The 17,389-nt window shown below is 42.4% G+C and overlaps 1 pseudogene; it reads right to left on the reverse strand.

Moving 5' to 3' along the window:
* Positions 1–2,224: 2,224 nt before the first annotated feature.
* Positions 2,225–11,393, reverse strand: LOC142442320 (heat shock protein 105 kDa pseudogene; annotated as a pseudogene).
* Positions 11,394–17,389: the final 5,996 nt, after the last annotated feature.

Here is a 17,389-nt window from a genome sequence, read left to right on the forward strand (position 1 = left end):
CACGAAATGACTGAACCCCAAGAATATGCCAATATAATGCATATGACGATGTAAAATATAATGTACATGATTGATGTTTATTATTAGATTAAGTATTTTAGGAGATTCTTCTTGAAGATTCCATCGTAGGGAAATAAAATTTCACAAAACAAGGCAGTATGGAGAACATGAATAATAAGATAAATAGGCTTATTGTTCTCTTTCTACAACAAAATCAAAATTACATAGTAAACTGAAACTTATTCCAAAAATAATAGATTTAATAAGAAAATTGTAAGCAATTCTTAAATGCTAATGACTTAGAAACAAAAATTAATTGTTTTCTCTAAAGATATGAAATTAAATTGAGTCTAATAATGAGAAGCAATACATTGAATTAAATTAAAATAGTTTGTATAAAATTAATAAGCAAAGGGATCTCACTGAGCATAAGAATGATCTAAAGTATAGATATAACTAGTGACATGAACTGTAATAGAGACATGCTGCTGGCTTTAATCATACATTACAGAACAAAATAAAGGAAATAAATATTAATTGTAGCATTTTGTTAAGAAGTTGTTACCCTTATAAAGAACCAGGTAATTGTGAATAGAGCAATTTTTGGCAAGTTTTGCTAACATTATTTCTTAAATGTCTTGATTAAGGAATATAAAGGGGGATAAGCTGTTTTAGAAAACAAATTAACATGAGATAGCAACTTATGACCACATAATTATATATGGAGAATCTATAATATTTTGCTGAATCATAAGTCAAATATATTCCATCAAAAGAAAAGGAAAGCAGTCAACACAATGATTACTCAAGTTTATGCACCAAACACTAATGCTAGTGATGCAGACATTTAAGAATTCCACCATCTTCAGTCTGCAATTGATCAAACATACAATCAGAATGTATTGACAATTATTTGTGATTGGGGTATAAACATAAACAAAGAACAGTAGTTGGAAAATGTGGTCTTGATGATATAAATGGATCTGGATGCTAGGACAGAGTTTTACAACACCAACGACTTATTCATGCAAATACCATGTTTCAACAACACAAAGGGCATCCAGATGGAATATATAGAAATAAAATTGACTATATCTCTATAAGATACCATGGAAAAGCTCAATATAAGCAGCTAAATCCAGGCGGGGACCAGCAGACTATCAATTCCTCATATACAAGTCCAAGTTGAAACCGAGGAAAATGAAAACAACTCCAAGGACTCAAAAATGAGACTCTGAGGGAATTCCACCCAAATTTTAGGAACAAATTTGTGGCTTTAAACACTAATGACAGAAGCTTTAATGAGATGTGTGAGGACATCAAGAACATCAGGCCAGAGGAAAGCAGATCTTTAAAAAGATATGAAAGAAAGAAAAGATGAAAATGGATGTCAAAAGAGGCTGTGAAACTTGTTCCTAATTGTGGATTAACTAAGGCAAAGGAAGAGATGATGAAGTCAAAGAGTTGAAAAGAAAATTTCAAAAGGCGGGTAGAGAAGACAAAATAAACGATTCTAATAAACTGTGCAAAGACGGTGTTGTTGTTGTTAGGAGCCATTGAGTCAACTCTGACCAGCAGAGATCCATGCACAACAGAAGGCAGTATGGCAGGGTTCTATGTCATCTTCACAGTGGTTCTCACGCCTGATCCCATTGAGGCAGCCACGAGGGTTAGAATTAGAAAACCCAACAGGAAGAACAGGCTCAGCATCTCTGAAATTGAAAAATACTCCAGGAAAAAACGCAAGCCTTGAGTTGCAACACTGAAAGGTTCTGTAGTCAAAATATTTGATTATGCAGGAAACATCCAAAGAAGACAAAAAGTATACACAGTGTCACTGTGCAAAGAGAGAGAGAGAGAGAGAGAGAGAGAGAGAGAGAGAGAGAGAGAGAGAGAGAGAGAGAGAGAGAGAGAGAGAGAAGTAGCCAACATTCCACCGCTTTAAGAGTTAGCTAATGAACAAGAAAGAATGGTACTAAAGGAAGGGACCTAAACTGCACTGGAGCATTAGCCAAAATAATGCCCCAGGGATTGAAGGAGCAGGAGTAGAAATATTTCAACAAGCCGTGGAAGCACTGGGAGTGCTCACCTGTCTATACCAAATTTTGGAAGACGGCTACTGACCAACTCACTGGATCCATATTTGTATTCATTACAAAGAAAGGTGACCCCAAAGACTGCAAATTATACAAACTTATCATACTTATCACATGCAAGTAAAATTTTACTGAAGATTCTCTAACAAAGGCTGTGGCGGCACATTGACTGGAACTGGCAGAAGTTCAAACTGGATTCAGAAGAGAGATTAGAACAAGGGATATCATTGGTGATGTAAAATGAATGTTGGCTGAAAGCATAAAATACCAGAAAAATGTTTCCTTGTGTTTCATTTACCGTGTAAAGACATTGGACTATGGATCATAACAAAGTATGGGCAACTTTGAGAAGAATGGGAATTTCAGAACACCTAATAGTGCTGATGCCTAAACTGCCCATGGGTAAGAGACAGTTGTACAAGCAGAGTAAGGAAATACTGACTGGTTTAAAATCAGGAAAGGTGTGTGTGAGGGTTGTGTCCTCTCATCATCTGTATTCTGAGCAAATAAATAGAGAAGCTGGATTATATGAAGAAGAATGAGACACCAGGATTGGAGGGAGACTTTTTATAATGTGCAGTATACACATGACACACCTGGCTTGCTGAAAGTGAAGAGGACTTGGCTGCTGATGATCAAGAATTACCATCCTCAGGGCAAATTTATTTAAATCTAATTAAATTTAAATTTAATTAAATTTCTGTAAATTTAATTTAAAGAAAATAAAAGTCTTCACAGGTGGATCAATAAGAAACATCACAACAAAGAGAGAAAAGATTGAAGTTGTTAAGGATCGTGCTTGGATTCACAATCTATGCTCATGGTAGCAGAGGTCAAAGATCAAATGATGTATTACATTAGAGAAATCTGCTGCGCAAACCCTTTAAAGGGTGCTACTTTGAGGGCTAATGTGTGCTTGACCAAGTCATGTTACTTTCAATTGCCCCATATGCATCTGAAAATCAAAAATTGAAAGAGGAAAACTAAGGAAGAATCGATACCTTTGAACTATGACGTTGATGAAGAATACTGAAAGTGCCACTAACTACCCAATAAGCAAACCAATGTGTACTGGAAGACATGCCTCCAGAATGCTTCTTAGATGTATGGAAGGCAAGAGTTTGTTCGGATAATTTAAATATAGTATCAGAGAATACCCGTTCTTGGAGAAGAGTACTATGCTTGATGAAGCGAAGGGGCATTGGAAAATAAAGGGGCCCTTTATGAAATGGATCAACATACTGGCTCCAACAATGGGCTCAAGCAGGGGACCAACTGGAGGTGGTAGGGGACTGGGTCTTTTGTTCTGTTGTTCATATGGTCCCTCTAGGTGAGAACTGGCTCAGGCACCTAAAAACAACAGAAAAAAAGAAAGGAGTGGCTATGAAAATATTAAAATCAAAAATCAAGCCAAAATATTTTGATTTCTGATGTTATCATATATTAGCTGTGGGAACTAGAGAAAATTGATTAAACTTTTTGGTTTCAATATTTCATGGACAGAAAAGAAATAACACATACTAGAGTGAGGATTTTCATGGTCTTATACTCAGACTTTCCACTCCCTCACCACACAGTAAACACCCTTATGCAGTACATGTCTAATAGCAGCATAGTTGAAGATTTTTTCCCTTCCACATTTTTCACTACTTTTCTGTGTCTCCTGTCCATTACATATTTTGAAATATGGAGAAGAAAATTAAGAGGGATATGTGTGTGTAATAATGTCTTCAGAAATAATATTTCTAGACCTGTTAAGCAGGCAGAATTGGTGTCTTCTATGTTTTATAGTGAATTATTTGAAAGCATTAGACATTTAACAAGTACGCTGTACAGGTATATATTATAATTACTGGTATATCATGCAGGCACTCGGAAGTGCTTTTTCATATTCAATCAAATTCCTTAAGAAGTATAGAAAGCACATTGATATAAATTGCAATTCTGGCTCCACAAAATGTAATAAAAGACTCTAATGAAAAGGTGGCACAGAGGATCCCAATATAATAAGAATGTTTCCAGTAACAAAATACTATAGGAGGCAACTAAAGTAAATTCGTGCATCAGTTGAACAGCTCTCTTATGATATAACTCTACTGAGTATAATATCATTACAAATATATTATTTTAACAGACACCCACCCAGCTTCCCTTATCTAATTCTGAAATAGCGCCTGAATCACATTTGTAAGTGCGAAGTCTTTCTCTATTTTCATAATTTATTTATGACATAATATAGTGCTTTAAAATTTCAATAACCAGGGGGATTTTAAGCAAAATTCAGAGGGCTTTTAGTAGTTTGCTGGAAACCAGGTTAAAATACATCTAACCCACTGCCACTGAGTTCACGTCAACCTAGGAAGACCCTACAGGGCAAAGTAGAATGGGCCTCTTTGGATTTCTGAAATTATAAATCTATATAGAATCTTTCTCTGTGGAAAACACCTGTGGATTAAATCTGGTAGCCTAACAGTTAATAACTTAAAGGAACTGAGGAAATGGCAGGGAAGCCACATCTGACCATCCCAGCTTCCACAGTGGAAGGGTAACCCAGTTCTGCAGGAGCAGAGGCTGATGGGCACAAGGCAGGCCTTCAGTTTTCATCTTTCTTTTACCTTTTTCTGACATGTCTTTCAGGACACTCATCTTTTCTTCTCTTCTGAGTTTTACAACCTGTTGCAGTGGCTCCATCCATGGAGTTCATTGACAAACCTTATGATTATGAAGATGTAATACTCACGTTGCTTCTATCTAGTTCCTCTCTGAAATGTGTGAAAGTGCTTTGAACTCGACTGAGCCTCCTCAGCGACACATTCTATCCAGGCGTTTTCAGGAAGAGAAGGGTTTCCCTGTTAAAGTCCACACCACGAACACCCAGCCCAAGGGGAGGGAGGCCATCAGGTCAACGGAGCTTCTGTGAAATAAAAACAGAGCAGAGAACAACGCCCACAGATATGTTTGAATTCATTAAATAAAGTTGTTGTTGTTGTTGTTGTTGTGTGTGTGTTTTAAAGAAAAGCCAATAGATTACAAAATGACAACGATATAGTTGTTTTGTCATACGGCATTCTCATTCATGCTGGCAGGCATATCTGTCTGGTCCTTGGCCTCTAGATTACATGATCTCTGCCTCCAGATCATGATTTCTTGGCCTCTGTCTCCATGCACCCAACCATCCACTCTGCCTCAGAAGCTCTGGGGGACAGCTCCTCTGTGCAGTCTCGTCCTCTCTGTGTTTCGCCCCTTGCTCATGCGCACCTCTGCCTCTTCAGAAAGGAGGCTCACAGGCAGTCAGCTGGTAGTTCTACTTTATTTATGGTCCAGGAGTGTGACTTCCTGCTTCCAAGGGGGCTCACTTCCTGCTTCCGAGGTGACTCACTTGTAACCAGAGGAATTACAAAAGAAGTAAATTTTCTCTAAGTGTTCCACACATCCTATTTGTTACAAGAGCCATAGATGGAGGAATCATGCCAAGCAATTTCACTTCATCTCACCCACTATGCTCTGGGACTCCTTTAAAATATACAATAAGCAAAGAATAAACAGCATAAAGTTCCTTGATTTTCACCTACATATGCACATCTGGAGCATATATGCAAGAGCACATTGCGTATTTTGGAGAGTATAACTCTTATTAAACGTGTATTAGGCCACTAACTGGAAATATGGCACTTTGAGTCCAAGCAACAGTTTGACAAAAATGCCTGAAGATCTATCTACATTTAAAGTGTCACCGCCATTTTAAACTTTCTGGAACTTTCTACTCTGGCATACAGAGTCATCAAGAGTCCAAATTGACATTCATTTTCTTTAGTTAGGTTACCACATGTATATTTTTTATTTTTACTTGGTAAGCAGAATATGAGATCTTAGGTTTTCCGATGGAAGGTAGCTTACCATGGACATCCCTTGAAGAAAATCCTGAAGCAAGTGTTTTCAGGAATGGTTTTATTTTGGGAATGAAAGATAAGGAATTTAGGTGTAGTAGACAAGCAATAAGTATAGATTATGGAACTCACACCAGTGAGTCACAGAGGATCAATGCCAATTGAGATTATTAAGGGTTATTATCAACGGCACAAATTGCATTTATGTTCAAATACTCTTGGGCATTTTGGAGTAACTCATATTATTTTTTTAAATCATTTTATTGGTGGCTCATATAATTCTTATCATGATCCATATATATATCCATTGTATCAAGCACATATGCACATTTGTTGCCATCATCATTCTCAAAACATTTGCCTTGAGCCCTTAATATTGGCTGCTCATTTCCCCCTCCCTCACCACTCCCCCCTACGTCATGAACCATTCATAATTCATAAATTATTATTATTTTGTCATATGTTACACTGTCTGATGTCTACCCCCGCCCTCTTCTGTCCATCCCCCAGGGAGGAGGCTATATGTAGATACTTGTAATAAGTTCCCCTTTTTGACCCCACATTCCCTCCACCCTCCAGCATCATCACTCTCACCACTGGCCCTGAAGGAGTCATCTATCCTGAATTCCCTGTTTCCGTTGCTATCTGTACCAATGTACATCCTCTGGTCTAGCCAGATTTGTAAGGTAGAATTGGGATCATGATAATGGGGGGGAGGAAGCATTTAAGAACTAGAGGAAAGTTATGTTTCATCATTGCTACCCTGCACCCTGATTGGCTCATCTCCTCCCCACAACCCTTCAGTAAGGGGGTGCTTGGTTGGCTACCAATGGGCTTTGAGTCTCCACTCTGCACTCACCCACATTTACAATTATATAATTATTTGTTTCTTGATGCTTGATACTTGATCCCTTGGACATCTCATGGTCACACAGGCTGGTGTGTTTCTTCCATGTGGGCCTTGTTGCTTCTGAACTAGATGGCTACGTGTTTATCTTTGAGCCTTTACGACCCCAGATGCTATATCTTTTGAGAGCCGGGCACCATCAGTTTTCTTCACCATATATGCTTATGCACACGTTTGTCTTCAGTGATAGTATCAGGAAGGTGGGCATCCACTGATATGATTTTTAGTTCTTTGATGCCTGATAACTGATCCCTTCTACACCTCGTGGTCAGACAGGCTGGTGTGCTTCTTCCATGTGGGCTTTGATGCTTCTCAGCTAGATGGCCCCATGTTTATCTTTGAGCCTTTAACACCCCAGATGGTATATCTTTGGATAGCTGGGCACCATCAGTTTTCTTCACCACATTTGCTTATGCACACATTTTTCATCAGCATTCATGTTGGGAAGGTGTGCATCCTGGAATGCCAATTTAATAGAACAACGTGTTCTTGCATTGAGTAAGTGCTTGAGTGGAGGCCCAATGTCCATCTGCTGCCTTAATAGTAAACCTATAAATATATGCACATAGATGTTTCCCCACACCCTTATTTTAATATATTTACATATATACATTCCAGTCTTTAGACCTCTGTAAATACCCTTTGTCACCTAGTTCTTTCTTCTATCTCCTTTTACTTTTCTCTTGTCCCATTATCATGCTCAGCCTTCATTTGAGTCTCAGTAATTTCTCTCGGTTACAAGGCCCTTGTTGAATCCCTACCAGGCCTCTCACACCCTCCTCACTACTCAACGATTTTGGATCACTTGTTGCTCCCCTCCCCCTGGGTTGGTCAGCACCACCTGCTTACCCACTTCTCCCCCTCTCCCGTGTCCCCTCAGAACCATTGGTCCCATTGTTTTCTCATCCAGTCTATCTTATCTAGATAGATCTGTAGAGATAATAATAAGCACCAAAAATCAAGCCATCGAAAGATAAGCGATGGGTGAGAACACAGCAATGACAACAAAAAGGAAACCAATTACCCATAGAATAAATTAATTAAAAGAAAAGTATTTTAAAAGAATGAAAAACTTGTAAATAGATCGAGGTCTGATTTTTGATCTCTAGATGTGTTCTTCAGTCAGGTCCAATGGGGTACCATGCTTTGGCCCCAGAGTCTGTCCTTTGTAGTCCCTTGGGGTCTTCCTGCTCTTCTCCGATGGTGGCTCTGCCGCACGCATTTAGTGGTTTGCCTTGGTGTCATAGGGTCAGTCTGGGCTTGTCCCAACACTGCGTTTTCAGTGTTGTCCCCCTTAGTGCATTGGGCCATCAAGGGACGGCGTGTCTCATAGTGGGATCAACCATATTGTCCACTCTGTCCATTGGCTGTTCAGAACAGGGATATCATCCTCCAGGATGGGCCAGGATGTGCTCCACTCTCTCTTCCTCCCCCGTCATTTGCTCCCATTCGCTCTTTTTTTTAGAAATGACATCAGAAATGAACTTTATTTTAAAGCTCATAGAAAGCTCCACAACGTTGGGTCACAGGGACGCACAGCCCTCTGCGTGCCCCGAGTGGGGGCAGGGGCCGGGCTTCTGCTCTGCATGCGACTAACACAGTTCACTAGCTTTTTGTTTTCACTCATTGCTTTTTTTTTTTTCTCAACACCACAGCAAAGAAGTCGTCAGCAATTGGCGAGGATTCACTTGGAAAGGCCTTGATGGGGTCAGAAGTAGAACCTCGTGGAGACAGGCGTCCACACACACACACATGCCGCATGCCACATGGAGCAAGAGAGGCCAGGAAAGTGCCTTGGCAGGGGACCCTGTTCCCCGGCCCCAACACAGCCCCTCCCTCCTGCCTCCCTCTTCCCAGGGACCAAGGCGGGCTTCCGCCTGCGACCAACACGGGGACACTGCAGAGGGGCGTAGTAGGAGTGCACAATTCCACAGGAATCTGAGTTACCAAGGCAAATTCCCCTTTAGGATGCGACAATTTGTTGCTATTATCCCTTTTTGCACAGAACACACGAAATTTCTAATCACTCTTCAAAAAGGAAATAGAGTTTTTGTACGCTGCCGGGGGGCCTACTCCAGGTCCATGTGCAGGGGTTCTGGGCTGGCTGGCGTGGCAGTCACCGTTCTGCTGTGGAGCCTCGGCGCCCATGGTGGCCTTGCCCTGGCCGTCCTGGTCCTCTGTCCCCGCCCATGGGCCGTTGGGCGTCCGCTCCAGCTTGGGCGATTCGACTTTTGGCTTCGGCTGTGTCACGACGGGCTCGCAGGTGGAGGTCAGCTCCTTGACTTTTGCTCTGATGTCCTGCACAAGCACAGCGGGGTCCTGGTCAGGCCTCCTCCTGGCCTGGGCGTTCATGGCGTTGTTCATCCACTCCCTCACCTCGCTCACCGACTTCTCCACCTTGCTCAACTTGGAGTCCTCGATGTACTTGTACTTCTCCTCCTGGTTTCTGAAGTCGGCCATGATCTTGGCGTAGTGCTGCAGCCTCTGCTCCAGCTCCGCAAACGCTCCGGGACGGTCTTCCGCTTCTTGAAAGCGGAGTTGCACTGGCGAGCCGATTCTCATCAGCTCGGCCAACTTGTCCACGTAGGCCTGTCTGCACTGGTCCTCGCCTTCCTCGTACAGCCACTCCTCCGTCTCCGAGAGGACTCTCAGGAAGCTCTGGTGGTCCTGCTCGGAGAGGAACTTCTCCTAGGGCCCGCACAGCTTGTCCCGGAACTCATACACGCACTCCTCCACAGCGTTCCTGGCACCGTCCTCTCCTTCTCCAGCTTGTCCTGCATGATCATCTTACCCTCTGTCTCAATGCACATGTTCACAAGGTCTCTCCCCAGCTGCCACACCAGGCTGGCCTCCACAGGCAGCTCCACATTCATCACCTTGATTTGGAGCTTTTTGGCCTCTGGAGGCTGGCCAACCTTCTTTTCATTCACATAGCCGTCTGGGTGCTCCAGGGGCTATGGGCTGGGCCCCTCCATGTCCACTTCCCCTGAGGACGTCTTGTGCTCCTCAGTAGGGGCCTTCTCCACCATGGACGCCGTGGAGACGGTGAAGATGCCGTGGGTGTTGATGCACACCTTCACCTTCACCTTCGCCTTCTCCCCGTCTTTCTGTGCGGACAGGTTCTGAATGAAGAAGAGGCCTATCTTGGCTTCTGGGTAGGGGACGCCTTGAGGGTCTGAGTAGAAGGCTTCTAGCTCGAAGGGCCCGCTCCTGAAGAAGGTGAGGACCTTGGAGAAGGGGGCAGCGTGGTCTCGGGAGAACACTTCATGCATGCCTTCAGTGTCTTCCGAATCGTGGTTCTAGACCAGGGAGATGGGAAAGGGATGGCACCGGTGACAGAAAACTCTCGAACCTTGAAAGCCGGGGAGAGGATAGCGCACTGGAGGGCACACCCTCGAGCTACGGCTTCATGGGCGTTGAGTGTGGTGCTCACGTCCTTCCCGAAGAACTTGGCGATGGCGTCCTTCAGGGCCGGGATGCGGGTGGTGCCCCCACGATCTCCACGGCGCTCCCATCGGCCGCCGTCGGCTGGGTCTGTGCCCTCAGCTCTCGCAATGGCTTGTCCAGCCTCTGCAGCAGGCCAGCACACAGCTCTTCAAACTGCGCCCTGCTCACCCGCCGGGACACGTCTTGGTCCTGCAGGAAGCACTCGATGGGAGCGGGAGGTCCGTGCTGATGGAGCTCACCAGCTCCTTGAGCTTCTCGCACTCCTGGTGCAGGTGCAGGAGCGCACGGGGTGGGAGGGGGGTGGACTTGGCGTCCAGCTTGTACTTGGCCTTAAATTCCGAGCAGAAGTGCTCCATCAGCTTCTCGTCGAAGTTTTTCCCGCCCAGGAAGGGATCGAAGGCAGTTCCCAGGACCTTCAGCCTCCCTTGTTAAAGGCGCAGGCCGACACTTGAAATGCCGAGTGTCCATGTCAACAAAGACCGCCACTCGGGGCTTCTCCTCCTCGCCTGGAAGGTCCTGCTTACAGATCCCGTAGCTCAGAGCAGCTGCAGTCATGTCGGTCATGAGCCGCAGGCAGTTCAAGCCGACAATATGCGCTGCATCCACCGACCGTCTCTCCGCGTCCGTGAAGAAGGAGGGGACGGAAATGACTCAGTCGGTGACTGGTTTCTTCAGGTTGTTCTCAGCGGTTTCCTTTAACTTGGTCAGCAGCACGGCTATTATCTGCTCCACGCTGAACAGATGTTCTTCATCCAGAGCGCTGCCATTTGTCATGGGCACCAGTTCGTAGGTGAGGGAGGATAGCCTTCTCCCTCTGCACAAAGGGGTCACTGAAGGCCCGGCCATGGAACCTCTTAAAATGGGAAACTGTTGCTGGCATGCGTGATTTGCTGATTTTTGGCAGCCACACCAATTGTTCGGTTTTTCTATCCAAAGGATATGACGGACGGGGTGCAGCAGTCGCTGAACTCTTGGCGATGGTCTCGATGGCCCCCACGTGTGGGCCACCGCGATGTAGCAGCTCTGCGAGCCCACGTCCAGCCCCGCCACCGACATGGCCCGTCGTGGTCCCTCCTGTGGCTTCTCCTCCCCGGATGCGTGGTCCCGTGGGTCCGGCGCGCACTCGCCGAAAGACAGGCGGCCTGTCAGGGATGTGGGTTTCCGGGCGGTCAGCGCGCAGGCCGCTCGGACTGGACGAGATGGTAGCGCCGGGCGTCCGCGGGCCCTCGGGGCCACCCCCATTAGCTCTTATCAGACATGCCCCTCTCCCCTAGCTGCAGTTTCAGTGTTGTCTTCTCGAGTAAACCCTTCTGGGGTGAGGGGAAGTTGTACACATAACTGGTATGAGGACCTAGCCCTCAGGCCCCTCCACAACTCCCCACTCCTTTCTGGAACACTGCATTCTACTGGCACTGGACTTATATCTGGTCCCTCTTTCCCCGTGGAGACAATACCCTCCCATTGGGTGGGTCAGTGCCCTATTCCTCCAACACACACCTTTTTATTCCTTCCCCTTTCCTCCCTCCACCCCTTGTTAGTTGACTACCATATGTAACCTTGGATTTGGTCTGGCCCCTGCCATACTACCTGGACCTCACCCCTGGAGTGTTTGTAGACAGTAGCTTTTCCCCTGTGCTCCTTCTGCACTTACCTTTCTGTTCTCTCTTTTACATATACATATATAAACTTACCTCAGTAGACTCATGTTATACTTGTCCTTTTGCGCGTGGCTTACTTCACTTAGCATAATTTCCTCCAGTTCTTCCCATGCAGTGATATGCTTCATGTGTTCATCACTGATTTTTAGCGATGCATAGTACTCCATTGTATGTATGTATCACAGTTTTTTAAATCCATTCATCTGTTGATGGGAATTTGGGTTGTTTACAACTCCTAGCAATTGTGAATTGTGCCACAATGAACATTGGAGCATGATGTCTGGCCGTGGCTTCTTTCTTGCCTCTTCTGGGTATATGCCCAGTAGGGGGATTGCTGGGTCGTATGGTAATTCAATTTCCATCTGTTTGAGAAATCACCAACTTGATTTCCATAGTGGCTGCACATACCTACAGGTCCACCAGCAGTGGATGAGAGTTCCTATCCCACCACAGCTCCTCCAACACTTGTTACTTACTGATTTTTTGAAGTGAGCTATCTTTGAGGGTGTTAGGTGGTATCTCATAGTTGTTTTGATTTGCATTTTTCTTATGGCTAATTAATGGGAACATTTTCTCATATGTTTATTGGCCATTCGGATTTCAGACTCTGTGAAACTTGTGTTCAGGTCCTTTGCCCACCTCCTCAGTGGGCAACTAGTTTTTCTCTTATTGTAAGCTTGCAAAGTATGTAGATTTTAGTAATAAGGCCTTTGTCTGAAGTGTCATTGCTAAAGATGTTTCCCCAGTCGGTGGTCTCTCTTATTACTCTCTTGGGGAATTCTTCCGATGTACACAGGTGTCGTATCTTCAGTATATCCCACTTGTCTATTTGTGACTCCTCTGTATTTGTATCCTTCCCTATTTCTTATAACCTATATATTACCTGTGCCAAGTTTTCCAGGTTTGTCCCAATTCCATCAATGAGGAAATTTTTCGGGGTTTTATCTCACTGTCTGTGATCCACCTTGAGTTTATTCTTGTGCATGGAGTGAGGTAAGGGTCATGCTTCATTTTTCTGCAGGTAGATATGCATTTTTGTAGCATCATTTATTGAAGATGGCATCTGTTTCCCATTTAATATTTTTGGGCCCTTATCAAAGATCAGTTGCCTACAAGCTGATGTTTTTCTTTCTGGGTCTTCAGCTATTTTCCATTGGTCTGATTATCTGTCCTTATGCCAGTACCACACTGTTTTGACTACTGTGGCTGTATAGCACATGCTAAAATCAGGTAAAGTAAGCCCTCCCACATTGTCCTTCTTGAGGAGTTCTTCACTAATTCTGGGCTTCTTCCTCCTCCATATGAAGTTGGTAATCTGTTTTTCCAATTCTTTGAAGAAGGATGGTGGTATTCATATAAAGATAGCATTGAACTTATATAGTGCCTTGGGCAGAACTGACATCTTCATTATATTCAGTCTGCCAATCCACGAGCATGGGATATTCTTCCATTTGTTGAAGTCACTCTTGATTTCTTGAAGTAGTGCTTTATAATTTCCCTAATACAAATCTTTCATTTTTTTAGTCAGGTATATCCCTAGGTATTCAATTTGTGCTTGACTATTGTAAAGGGTGCTACATTTTTAATTTTATCTTCTGTGATTTTGTCTGATGTGTAAAGCAGTCCAACAGACTTCTTTTTGTTGATTTTTTTATCCTGCCACTTTGCCATATTCCTCTATTACTTTCAATACTCCTTTTGTGGAGTTTAAGGGATCTTCAATATATCGAATCATATTGTCTGAGAATAATAATAATTTTGCCTCTTCCTTCCCCAGCTGAATACATTTAATATCTTTCCTTTGTCTAATGTTGTTAGCTAGGACCTCCAGTACGATGTTAAATAAGAGTGGGGACAATGGACATCCTTGTCTGGTCCCCTTTTCCAGCAGAATTGTTTTAATGTTTTCTCAATTAACTACCACATTAGTTGTTGGTTTTTAATATATGGGTTGTATAAAATCGAGGAATTTTCCTTCTATTCCTATCTTCTTAAGTGTCTTAAACAGGAATGCGTGTCAGATGTTGTCAAATGTTTTTCCATGTTTATCGATATTATGATGTGGTTCTTATCATTTTTCCTGCCCATGTGGTGAATAATGCTGATGGTCTTTCGTATATTGAACCATCCTTGCATCCCTGAGATGAATCCCACTAGGTCATGGTGAATCATTTTTCAATATGTTTTTGTATTCTATTGGTCAGTATTTTGTTAAGGATTTTTGCATCAATGTTCATTAGGGGTATTGGTCTATAGTTCTCTATTCTTGCGGCATCTTATCCCGCTTTATGTATCAAAGTTACACTAGCTTCATAGAAATAATTTGGGAGTTTTTCGTATTTTTGTATGTTCTGGAAGAGTTTGTATAGGATTGGTGTCAGTTCTTCCCTGAATGCTTGGCAGAATTCTCCTGTGAAGTCATCTGGCCCAGCAAATTTTTTCATTGGTAATCCCTTGATTATGCTATTTGTTCCATTGCTGTGGGTCTGTTAAAGTTGATGACATCCATCAAGGATAGACTAGGGAGGGATTGTGTTTCCAAATATTTGTCCATGACTTCCAAATTGTTGAACTCGTTAGAGTATAGACCTTCATAGTACTGTGTAATTATCCTTTTGATTTCATAGGGGTCCGTTGTAATGTCCCTTGTTTCATCCCTCATCCTTGCAAATATTGTTAGTTCCTTCCTTTCTTTGGTTAGGTTTGCCAGAGGTCTATCAATTCTGTTAATTTTTTCAAAGAACCAACTTTTAGCATCATTAATTTTTTCCATACTTTTCTTATTTTCCCTCTCCTGTAACTTGGCTCTGATTTTTATTATATTTATCCTCTTGCTATTCGTAGGGTTGTTCTGTTGACTCTGCTCTAATTGGTGTAAGTTTTGTGTCAGCATATCATCCACGAGTTTCTCTTCTTTTTTAATGTGTGCATTTGTTGCCATTAGCCTTCCTCTGATAAATGCCTTGCTTTATCCCACAGGATTTAGTATGTCATATTTTCGATCTCATTGGTTTCTAGAAACTTCCTGATTTCATCTCTGATCTTGATTAATACCCATTCCTTTTGGAATAGGAAATTGTTCGTCTTCCAATTTTTCCCCTTTTTTTCTTCACTGTCCTTCTGTTAATTTCCAGCTTTTTGGTGCAATGATCAGAGAGAGATGTTTGTATAACTTCTATGTGCTTGAATTTACTCAGGTTTGACTTGTGTCCCAGCATGTGGTCTATTTTCGAATATGTGCCATGTGGACTTGAAAAGAATTCCAATTAATTGCATGTGGGTGGAAAGCTCTGAAAATATATAAGTCAAGTCATCAAATTATACTATTTAGATCTGTAGCCTCCTTTTTTGAGTTTCTTTCCCAATTATCTGTCTTTTACCATCTTTTGAAGTGTTGGGTTTATGAATTTCACAGGTCTCTCCTTAGGTGCATATAAGTTTATTACACTCACTGGTTCTTGGTCTACTGTTCCTTGAGCATTATATAGTGCCCTTCCTTGTCTCTTGTTATGGCCTGTATCTTGAGGTCAGTTTGGTCAGATATTAAAATAGCTATCCCTGCTTTTTTTGCATTACCATTTTCTTGGTATATTTTTCACCAGCTGATAATTCTCAACTTGTTTTTGTCTGTAAGCTTGAGATGAGTCTCCTAGAGACAGGAGATCAATGGGTTATGTTTCCTCAGAGAGTGTGTTCACCTCTGCCTTTAAATATCTGAGTTCGGGCCATTGATATTCAGTGTTATTATGTCCATCTGTGGACTCTTATCTCATCTTGTACCTTTTATGGGGGATATTTTCCTACCTATCTTATCTGCTTGTTTTTTGTGTGTGGTTTATGTTAGCCTTCTTTCCACTATTGATCTGATGCTATCCTGGGATCTGTTTCCTCTTTGTCTCCCTATTGGTGGATTTATTCTATGTCATGATCTCTTATTTGCCCTCGGTAAGTGTTGTTCTTCTTCCCATACTGGATTTACAAGCATATTTTGTAGGGCTGGTTTCTTTTTATGTATTCTTTGAGGTCGTCCTTCTCTGGGAAGACTCTTACTTCTCCATCTATCTTAATAGATAATTTGGCTGGGTAAAGTATCCTTGGGTTTGCATTGTTTTCCTTCAATTTTTGGAATATGTTACTCCATTCCTTCCTCTTCTTCATCATTTCCACTGATAGATCTGGACATATCTTTTTGAGGTACCTTTATACGTGATTGTTGCTTTTCCCTAAATGCTTTTTATGATCTTCTCCTTTTCCTCATAGTTGGATAATTTGACAATTATGTGTCTTGGTGACTTCATGGAATTCAATCTGGCTGGTGTTCTTTCAGCCTCTTCAATGGTTGCCTGATTTTCATTTATTAAGCTGGGGAAGTTTTCTTCGAAGAATTCCCTTGCTATTCTCACTGTTGACTTCTTTGTTGTGTCTTGTTCTGGTAGTCCAATTACTCTAATATTGTTCCTTTTTATCATGTCAGACATGGCTCTCGGGTTTTCTTCAGCTTCTTTGATTGTCTTATTTGACTGCTTTTCCAGTTTGCTGAGGTCTGCTTGGTTATCATCTAGGTCACTGATGTGATTCTCTGCCTCTTCAAGGCTATTGCCAAAGTCTGTCTATTTGCCACTGGATTTTGCTATTTCATCCCTTAACTCTTGTATTTCCCTTTGGTGTGTTGCCTTTATCTCCCCTAATTACAGCTTCAAAAAAAAAGTAGGTGAAACAGAAGACAATGCCAGAAGAAGTCATGAACCTAATAATTCACATAGAAGCAGATATTGACCAGCAACAAAAAGAAATTTTCAAAATGCTGCTTGAAGTCATAAAGGATATGAGGGAAGCAATGCAGAATAAAGATAAAACGATAGGGGAGATAAAGGCCAGGATGTTTCATTGAAAACTGACATTATCCTGACCCACGTCATTGTACTTTCAATTGCTTATGGGAATGTCAGAGTGTTACATTGAACTTGGGAGACTGAAGAAGAATCAATTCATTTGAATTATGGTGCTAAAAAAATTGAAATTACCATGGACTCTCAAAAGAACAAATCGATCAGTCTTAGAAGAAATATAGTCAGTATACTCCTTGAAACAAGAATAGGAAGATTTCATCACATGTACGTTGGACAAGTTATCAGGAGAGACTAGTCCATGGAGAAGGACATCTAGCTTGTTAAGTAGAAAAAGAGATCCTTGAGGAGATGGATTGACACAATGAGCTCAAATAACAACAATTGTGAAGATGACACAGGATCAGGACATTTTTCATTCTGTTGTACATAGGCTGCTATGAATAGAAACCAGTTGATGGTCTGTCCCAACAAGAGATAGGCTGGTGTACCAGATTTGGACAAGATTACCAGAAGATCATTTATTATACTACCTACATCACTGATT

The sequence above is a fragment of the Tenrec ecaudatus genome, chromosome 3 (assembly GCF_050624435.1).
Source record: "Tenrec ecaudatus isolate mTenEca1 chromosome 3, mTenEca1.hap1, whole genome shotgun sequence".
Taxonomy (NCBI): Eukaryota; Metazoa; Chordata; class Mammalia; order Afrosoricida; family Tenrecidae; genus Tenrec; species Tenrec ecaudatus.